This window comes from Haliotis rubra, unplaced genomic scaffold (assembly GCF_003918875.1).
Source record: "Haliotis rubra isolate DU_JTF1 unplaced genomic scaffold, ASM391887v1 Scf2259, whole genome shotgun sequence".
Classification (NCBI taxonomy): Eukaryota; Metazoa; Mollusca; class Gastropoda; order Lepetellida; family Haliotidae; genus Haliotis; species Haliotis rubra.
The window spans coordinates 25,042-35,991 of NW_025766291.1; the positions used below are offsets into that span (position 1 = coordinate 25,042).

Below are 10,950 nucleotides of genomic sequence, written 5' to 3' on the forward strand. Positions count from 1 at the left end.
CAATGTTGAAAAAGTACCCCCCGGGTACCTTTTCAACGCGGGTATGTTTTCAATCTTACACCGGCATTTTGTTGTTGGTTGCCCAGCCACGTTGGCATTTCTGGGAACACGATGGCTGATATTGCTGCTAAGGCAGCCCTCAACAAATCTGTGACACCACTTCTTATCCCATACTCTGATTATAAAGCCAGCATTAGAGCATAGCATCCGCGATCTGATGCAAAGAAGTGGGACACCCAAGTAGGTATTAATAAATTACATGCAATAAAACCCTACATTGGTTACACCTACTTGGGTTGTCAGTCCAGATTTGAAGAGGTCATTATGCGACGATGTCGTATTGGCCACACTAGATATACTCATGAATATTTACTGAAAGGCGAAGATCCTCCGTTTTGTTTCCCTTGTGATGAAGAATCACAGTCAAGCATGTCCTGCTTGACTGTGTTGAATATTCTATCACAAGGGATAAGTATTTTAATATCAAGACATTGAAGGATCTTTTTTATAATGTTAATTATCATTTTAATAGTTGAATTTTAAAAGAATTAGATTTGTGGACTGATCTGTAAATAGTTAAATATTATATTGTTGGTAGTTTGTATTAGTAACTGAGATTGTTAGTGGCTGTACCCTTAAAGGGGTTGACGTAGCGTAAAATTATTGTTCTCCTGAGGAGGGTACGTAAGTCCCAAAACTTTCAAAGTCAATTTAAACTTGCCAGGATTTTAAACGTAGTATACTTGTTCTTTTAATTTTGGCTAACATTTCTTCCAATCGCCAGCAGCTGAAGGGATGGTGTAAATCCAGCTAGGGTCCATGCAGGTAGCAAAGGAATGTAAAGTCCCATGGTCCCTAGTATGGTGATCTACCTTCAGTTGTTGACGATCTATTGCCTATTTTTTATATTGTGCTGTCCCCTAAAGTTAAAATGTTTTAGATTTAATTACTAGTTTTACATGTATATCTATGATATTCTAGTTGTTTTACTGCCCTTCGTCGGCAGATTTTATAATTTTACCTATATTTCATTCCAATATCAAATGTTCTCGTCACGATATGGCTGAAATATTGCCGATGTGACGTTAAATATTAACTCACTCACTCACTCACACTCTTATTATATAATGGTTTTAATTACCTGTGCAATCAGTCTGTGTCCACCCTGTCTCACACCCATTGTCACATCCCCTGTTGAGTTACAGGAAGAGTTCCCCTTACAGTGTCTGGAGGCGCAGGTCTCTGTACAATCTGGAACAAATAGATGGGATTCGCAAGCTGCAACATGTATAAATGTAAAAGCAACATTATTTAGTGAGTGAGTGACTTTAAAATTTACATCACATCGGCAATATTTCAGCCACATAGTGATGAACGAAATGTGGACATACACAATAAATACAAGTAGGTAAATAATCAGTCATCGACGGACTGTAAAATAACTCGAGTATCAAGCAGATATGGATATAAAACTAGCATGGAAAACTAAAACATTTTAATTACAACAGACAATACAGTATAAAACACGGGTTAAAGATCGCCAACAACCTAGGGTAGATCCCCCATACTAGGAACCAACATTATTTAGAATTGGTACCAAAACTCTGATGCATTTCACCACCATAAACGACACAATTTAACAAACACCGTTACCTGTGCAATCAGTCAGTGTCCATCCTGTCTTACAACCCATTGTCACATGCCCTGTTGAGTTACAGGAAGAGTTCCCCAGACAGTGTCTGGAGACACATTTTGGGTACAGTTGGGTCCAGTAGTGGTGCTGCCACAGGCTAACAACTCATAAGTAAGATGCTGCTAAATATTTCAAAAACATAACATAATAATTGTCTCAACGTATCAGGTCACATCACGTGGGGTACATATCATGTATATACTGTATACAACAATCTGATATCGAATATGGCTCAATATATATAATGTAAAGCTACTAAAGTTCATATCACATAAAACATTTCTCATATTGTCTATTGAGCTGTACATATATGTCCTTGTTGTTTTCTCTCCAACTGTTATCAACAACACATCGAGAACGTTTGCGATGATGGATCTGTGATGCCCAAATCTTGAAATGCAAAATGTCCGCATGATACGCCATGTTAGTTCTATATATTCATACGCCTTATCGATATATTGACCAGCTCTGGCACCTATAGTAGAGCCAGATGCCACAAAAACGCCATGCTTTTAAAAATTAAAGAGTACCACTACAATTAACAAGGCTTAAATAACCTCTAAATATTAAATATTCTCAACAATTCATATTTTGAGCAGTCAATAATTTATACCCATTCTAACACAAGTCTAATTTTGTATAAATGTCAAACAAATAATTATTTTGAATTTATGCCAAGAACATCTAATACATTTCAAAGATATATGAAGTAATCAGTCGACTTTGAGAGAACTCACCATCCTTACAGTCTCTACCCATCCATCCTGCTTTACATCCGGGGACACATGATCCTGTCACATGATCACATGACGAGTTGCCTGCACAGTTCCTGTCACTACATCGCTTGCTGCAGTTTTGTCCATAGGTTCCGAGGGAACATTCTGTAAAATGGGCAATTGTTAAGAGTTCACAGTGAAATTCAAGCACTGTTACTGTGATTATAGCATTTAAATATTGTCGTATTGTTTGAAGTTAGACTATCCTTGTCAGGAATTACACAGGAATACAGATCCATGATGAAGTGATTATGCAAGCATTATGTATTTTGCAGAAAAGTAGTCCTTGTGATAACAAGACATGTTACTGGAAATGGGGGTGGGGTTATTTTCAGTGAAAAGCCAGAGACAATGTTGCATATATTATTGGTATAGTTAAGAATGAATTCGTGTGCAAATATGTAGATATACCACGCATCCAACATCGATATAGAGGTATCTATATGATGAAGCAACGCCTAAGCATGTAAGCACACACTGATCTGTTTGCTTGAATTTTGTTTCTTGAAGACATATTGCTTCTGGGTTAAAATCCTGTACCAATAATTGAATTTCATGAAAGTTGTTCCTTAATTGTCTGAAATTCCACTGAATTGAAGAGTTATTATTTTGTTTTCGGTGGTGGAAGTAGAGGGGATCTACTTTTCCAACCCAAAGCCACTTGCTTCTCATGAGAACTGAAACTATTGGTGATACATAATGAAACAGACACTTTTACAGTTGAGTGAGTGAGACTGGACTGATTTGGTAAGAGAGTATGCCATACCTGCTGTTGAAGACGAGGTTGAATTTAAGAGATATTAGACGATATTGAATCCATCACGTGTAGCCCTCACCACATCGGTAGTAAGTGATTATTAGTATAGGATATTTATGTGTAGCGCACATATCCACGCAACTAGTGCTTGCTCAAGGCGCTGGTATTTTCCCCTCGATCATTGGATGTCAATCTCAACGACACATCGTATTATCAATCTCAACTCCTGGGAATTATACAACTCTTTGCAACCACTAGGCCCACCGAGTTATTGTGGCTTTCCCATCCTAATGAGGGTACCCATTCACAGCTGGGTGGACTGGGACACATAGTCACAGCACTTTGTCCAGAGTTTACTGCACGTTGCTGTACCCGCAACTAGGTGTTTGCACGTATTCATGTGGCCACCATCTGGTCATATACCAACGGATTAGTGGGTTCTTTTAAGTGCACAGGGTTGTGTGCTGTATACTAGGGAGTCTGCACACAAAGTTGACTCAATTAAAAGGTTTTACACCCTGTCACAGGTGGGCTCGATCCCGACGCCTCATGCTCGCTGGATCACTAGCCTGGCGCCTTAGCCAGCTCGCCCCCACAAGATGGGGTACCATGGCCAAACTTTTGACACTTGTAACATCGAAGTGGGTTTGGTATATATTCTTCCACTTCGATCATACAATATCCGGCCTTGGTGGATTTTGGGTGTTTAGGCAAATAGGTATTTTCACCATTACTCTTTGATGTGAAGCGTTTAATGTGAGTGGTTCACCATCATTTGAAGTAACACGAGAAATATGCTCCAAATATAAGAAGTTGTCTTTGTGATACTGTCCTCATAAAGGGAAGAGCATTCATCCAATACCAGCTGCTCTTTGTTTAGTTCATAGAAAGAGAAGCTTCACCAACCAGCTCTGAACCCATCACGGCGTGTCACAAATCCAGTGCTTTATGGAAGTGCAACTTTAACCAATGGTTCCGTGACGGTATACTTTAGCATTAGATTAAGTGAAATTAATCAATCCACCTGACTGGTCCATGAGCCACCGCCTTCTGCGCATAAGACTATGCAAATTCCATAACAGACAAATTTCAAAGTTGTGTTATATGAATAAAGGGGCCAAGACTTGAAGTGAAACGATAATTTGACAACATAACTTCTGCAATGACTTAAATTCATGCACAAAGGCTTGACAAGCCGATTGACAGAATAAGGTGCAGTCTACCACAAGAAATGCATTGGGTAAAGGAATGTTATTCCTGGAATCACTGCCCTCAACCACAAGAATCCCTTCCTCGACCGACGCATGAGAGTGACTTTCAGCCAAACAGGATGCCCAGTTAAGTCACCTTTTACGACAAGCAATGCGATGCTGAAGACAAATTCTACAGTCCTCATGGGGCTCATGATTACAGTGTACCTTGTGTGCAGTCTACTGCAGTCCATCCAGGGGAGACACCCGGTGTCACATGACCCAGTCCGCCAGTCACATGACGATGTATCAGTAGCACAGTTCCTGCTGCCACACGGGTCGTTACAGTTGACTCCGTAATGGTCTTCGTCACACTCTAAGAAAGGAGGATATCATAATATTATACAATTTCTAAGTGGTTCCAGTGGTTGTGCGAATAATTTTGAAGATGAGGCAAAAGATTTTACCCAATACGTCATGACACATAGGTATCGAAGCCTATTCAATAGTTTCTCACCAAATCTAAATATCACTCACCTATAGAACAGTTTTGCCCCCGCCACCCTGGCTCTACAGTCACCAGCACAGATCCCACTGACTCTGTCACAGGGTCTATCAGAACATTGACATAAATGGCTGCAGTTTGCACCAAAGGTTCCTTGGCTACAGACTTAAATAGAATAAAGAGGTACAAATAATACTTAAATATCATTGGTCATTACGAAATACAGAGTATATGCGAGTAAAGCAACGGCCATAGGCTGCATGATCAGCGGATGTTAAAGAGAAGCATTGTGGACAGCAACCTCTGACACAGTTGCCGGCTGAACACTCACTTGTACAAAATACAGGCGTATATTACAAAGAGTTTGTTTAAAATAACTAAAACGAGCAGCCAAAATTGTAAGTAAGTTCCTTTGAATGACCTGTGACACAATAAAGGATATGCTCTTACAAGAACATATCACTGATGTGAATAAAGTTTGTTTATGGACTGCTGACAGTTATCCCTAATTTACTCAAATTTAACATACATCCCAAGTTCAAGACTTTATACAAAACATTATTTTTGTCTTATCTGCATGGAGGGGCGGTAGGAAGCTTAGTGGTTATAGAGTTCGTCACGCCGAAGACCCGGGTTCTGATACCCCACATGGGTACAATGTGTGAAGCCCATTCCTGGTGTCCCCAGCCTAGAATATTACTCACTCACTCACTTATCTGCATGGTTCCGGCGTGGTGCACGTGGAATGTGTTCTAGTTTATAGATCTTTGAGAACGTGCAGACGTTTGTAGTAAATCCAATAGGCACGGCTTTTTGCAGTAGTCGATAATATCTGATCACTTAATAAGAACCATCTGCTATTCAAATTCCCACTGACAGGACCTCACATGGCATAACCACATGGTTTATATAAGTAACACTTTAATGACTGTTTAATCAAAGAACTTGGTATAAAATGGCATGTCAAATGACGCCACATGTAAGACCAGTATGTCAAAGTGCAGAAGAAATTTTCAACGGGATTCTTAAACCTGAAAACATGACCTTTCCTCTTTCGTATCAGATTCCAAAACCACAGAGAAATCCTTCCAAAGAGAGATATATTGTTGGCCCCAGCAAATGTACCACCAACGCCCTGCATAAATATATATGTGTGTAAATATATTGAATAAACTGAAGTGCAAATAAATTTGGCACACGTTTTCAGGAGGAACATTCTGTGCCTGCTTCTTCAGGCCTCCATGGATAACATAAACGACCCAAAAATATTCCACCTTTCGTCGCATGATTTGAGTGATGATGAAGTGAAATTGTTTAAGAAAGGTTTGAAATTCACTCCAACACCTAAATCTAATGAGCTGGAGTTGAGATCGGACATTAAACGTTTTGCCCGTAAACTTCAACTGAATTCTTTGAACAGAAGGAAGAGGGAAATCACAGTAACAGATGAAGAAATAGACAATGCAAGGGAATCCTAATCCTTACTAAAGAATAAATGTAACTTTGTGCCCCTTGTGGAACTGACAAATATTTAGAGGAATATTGGTTGAAAATGTACCCATACGAGTAAAACAACCTAAACTCAACTTAAAGCGTGAGTCCAAAGCTTTACATGACTTTACGAAATGATAGTGATATAGTTATTAAGGAGGCGGATAAAGGAGGCACAAAATGTCATTGTGGATAAGGCCTTTTACAAAGACAAAATAGTGTCTATCCTTGATAATGAGGCATACTAAAACCAATCCAACGCAAGAGAAGAAAAAACAATTTTAAACAAAATTGTTAGACAGATTTGCCACTGACATATCGGACCCTGAGCGAGAAGACTACATTACTAACTTTGAGGCTAAGATTGCGTATTTTTATGGCTTTCCGAAAATACACAAAAGTAAAATGATTCAAAATAAAATCTCATCGGTTATTTCTGTTAAAAACCCAGAAGACATCCCCTTTAGACCTATTGTTGGAGGACCCGTAAGTCACACGCAAAGACTATTCTGTCACTGATCTTATCCTCGAACCTTTATGTACACAAGTTAAAAGTTACATAAGAGATTACATTGACCTTGTATATAAACTTCCACAAACAATACCCTGAGGACTCGAAATTGGCTAGGTTTGATGTTGTTTATCTATATAGTAATGCTAGATAACTATTTCAACTTGTGCTCACTTGACATTAAAAACACATTATATATTAACTGTAAAATGGGCCATAAGGCCGTATATTACCGAATAAAGTGTCTGTCTGTCTGTCTGTCTGTCTGCAATGTCTCTCCAACTTTAGAGAAGAATAACTTTCCAAATATCCAAGTACTTGAGTTGCATAAGCTGGCGCTACTGTCTTACCAATTGCTACGCCTTTTATTTTGAGAGTAAAGACATCCGTCAAAATAAAACACAATATTTTCAATGACAAGACTTAAAGCGTCAATGATAAACTCATTTGAAAATCTATCTGGTATTTCATGACAGAATTTATCAAGCCAATGTTTTACTGCTTTAATTTCTGTCCGAGGTCTGTAACTATAATAAATATATGTTTTAACAATGTTGCAACTGCATGTATAACAACAGGATTTTTGAGAGTTAAATAAATTTACCATTAACATATTGTTTTTATGGACATGTTTAATATGAGGAAGATATTTCTCTCTCAGATATTTATATTTATCACAAACTAATAATACATGGAATTCATCTTCAATAAAACCCAATTTACAGTTTGCACATTTAATTAGGGTCAATATCGTCTTGTTTATACCTTCTGGAAAAATGACATTAAATTGTGTAGGGAAAGTCAAAATTTACACATGGCTCTTATCAAATCCTTATTTTCTACTGATGTCAAATACTTCTCTGGTACTATAGCTGACTTAATCGAATTATTACGATTAACATGAAAGAGCAAGTTGAAAATCCAAGCGATTTTAGATGACTGTGTTTTCATCCTCAAAATGATAATAAGTTTCTTCAAACTATTCATGAAAATCTTAACGCTTGATCCTTCAATGAAACTTACTATAGAAAGTCATGATTACTGGTTAAACCTTCTTGACGTTTACAGTTAAAATAGAAATAGGGTAACATAGCTACAGTTATATTCTATAAGAAAACAGATTCACGTCAGTTTTTTGACACACTGTACTGTTTGGCAAGAAGATTTTGTACAATAGTTTCTAGTGATGATGTTAAAATATTATCGCCTTGCTGAACTAAAAATGTTTTTACTTAACCAAAGCTATCTAGACAAACTGATTAGTGATAGTATGCACAAGGTTTTAAAAACAGGACACAACAACTGAGATCGAAAGTAGATAGGGGACACAGATACTCAAAAATCATTTTCCTCTTGTATCGACCTTCAACCCTAATCAAGATAACCACATGTCTATTGTCAAACGTCATCTTGTTATTTTAAGTCCAAGTCAAAAATGAAAAAGATTTTTGAGTAAATCTAAGTTCAGTTAAGGTTTTTGAATCAGTGGCCATGGGTTATTGGTGGTTACATCAAATCACGTGACAGCTTAGTTCGTAATTCTTATGCCAAACTGCCTTGACTGGCTTTGCCATTCCGAGCCAAAGTTCAGGTTCATATGAAGCCCTTTGGGAATGCCCACTCTTTGTCTTAATATCCTAGCTCCGGAACTATACATGGATGTCATCAAGGAAAACGTCCGGTGCAATATGTTATTAGTGTTTTCTCAGAAAACTTCAGGAATTTGCTTTCACTTTTGAGGAATCGCCCTGCACCTTTGAAACTACATGTTAAGATGTACATTTTAGTGACAAAAGACCCATGGGTCAAGGAATGATGTGTTCCCTTCATGTGTCAATGCGACAGTGATGATCTTTTGGACAGAATTGAACTTCTTTTCTGTGATTGTGAAAAGTCAAACAAATCATATGATTTTTAAGAGAATTCTAATGGTACTAAATATGAAACGTACGAAAAAAAAAATATCCAGTCTTGACTTTCCACTGAAACGATACTTTTTGACGTAAATCGAAAATAGCTGTGAAAATCAGCGATGACTCCACGAAATGTACATACTCTATGGTCACATATATGAAAGAAGATGAAGTTGCAATAAGTTTGGCAAAGTGCGTTTTGAGCAGGTACATTCTGTATCTCCTTCTTCAGGCCGTTTATTTAATGCAGTAACTGACACACTTCACATAGGAACTTATGACGACATAATGTGTATAGCAACAATAGCATAGTATTATGTACACGAAATCATGTTTTGCCATTCACTTTGGCGCATATTTAAGAAATACATATCGCTCTACCACCATGTATCGTGATTAAAAGGCACACTTTCGCCCTGAACTATTATACTTAAAGCACGAGCACGCTTGCAACTGCCTAGTGAACCAACTGCAAACCAAGAAACGGGATGCAACGGGGTATTTTACTGTAGGAGGCTGCAAAACGTGTACATTGTCGTCTGATAATGTACTGTCGGCGCCTATGATACTTTACCGAAGCATATTACAATTATGAATAAAATATGATTATTTCAAGAGTAAAACATTATCATTGCTATAATTGAGTTTATACACCGAGAAAACCTTGAACTTGCCATTACCACACTTATCTAAGTGTTCACTGAGAGGAATATTGCGATTTCGGGGTTGTTCATTTTTTTATTTTTGTTCTGTTTTCCCGATATTCTTCTCATTACATCCAGAACATGTAATGACATAAGTAGCATTTCTAGTGTCACAATTAATGTCACAATTGTTTAACATAAATATCTCACTGGGTGTAATGTTAATTGAACTTTCTTCAGTTATAATTTCAACGAGTATGACAACGAGAATCTCCACATTTAGAGACATCAATTGAGACATCAATATTTTTAGGCAGATTGTTGGGTTGCTTACGGCTGCTAACAAAAATAATGAAGACCCCGTCCCATCTGTTTCATACTAAATGTAGAAAGATTCTTCACAAGCGGGTTGACCTAAACTTGCTCAAAGTATATTTTCCTTTTATGTCGAGCATTACTCTTGCAAGTACAAGGTTTCATGTCTACATTTCACTGCTTTTTTTATGGTAGATATGTGGAGAGACCTAGGAAATTTGACGAAGCAATGACAAAATGGAAGACGCAATTTCCAATGTTGTATCATTTTTTCAGGTGAACAGTGTAAGTCAAAAATGAGTTCAATCAATCACAGGTAACAATAATTGACATGTTGGTTCAAGATCATGTATACAGGAATACATGTCAAGCAGCTCTGTTTTAGGGGGGAAAGGGGCCGTATTCAGAGCAGAGTGACGGCACAGACGTATTAGGATTGGAAAAAGATGAACAAAGACCAAACGATCAGTCCGTACCATAGATCTCAACCTCGCAGAGACTCAGAGTATTCCGGCTCTGTGTAATGGTGAAGTATCGCCCCTTCCATCACAGATGACATCGTACACAGAGTTGCCTGTTGCAGTGTTGTTGGGGAAGGTGTAGCAAAGGTACGCCAGATGTTGAGCTGCTGGAGTTACTCAGAGAGAGGACAGCGGTTTTCATTCCCCAAGGACCTAGAATGATGATCCATGAATGACAATATAAAACGTATTGCATGAGGGTCAAATGATATCCTGAACAACATTAGAAACGCACCACCCATATAATACGAAATAACCCCGGCCAGACTGAAATGTACCCATGATATCTGAGCATCGTCGGTTCATGTTAGTGCGGTGCGTATCTAATGTTGTTCAGTATGTTTTAAACCTTATTTTGTTCTTTCGTACCAGCGAGGTTCAGTTCAGAGGAGACTAACCACCCAGTTTATATTGCATATGAACTGGATGGAATAATCAGCCAATCAACAGCAGAGAACCCATATGGAACATGTATGGATTTAAGGACGATTCACATTGTCAGCAGATGGTCAGCAGAGAACCCCATATGGAACATGTATGGATTTAAGGATGATTCACATTGTCAGCAGATGGTCAGCAGAGAACCCCATATGGAACATGTATGGATTTAAGGATGATTCACATTGTCAGCAGA

General features: G+C 38.1%; 1 long non-coding RNA gene across 2 annotated transcripts; it reads right to left on the reverse strand.

Moving 5' to 3' along the window:
- Positions 1-1,136: 1,136 nt before the first annotated feature.
- On the reverse strand, positions 1,137-10,300 carry LOC124277694. Of its 2 annotated transcripts, none has more exons than XR_006898894.1 (3): positions 10,272-10,300; positions 2,431-2,574; positions 1,137-1,278 (listed from the first exon to the last, which is right to left on the reverse strand). It is a non-coding gene; the product is annotated as an uncharacterized LOC124277694 (long non-coding RNA). The 2 variants fall into 2 exon arrangements; XR_006898895.1 differs by lacking the exon at positions 10,272-10,300 and adding an exon at positions 3,236-3,424.
- Positions 10,301-10,950: the final 650 nt, after the last annotated feature.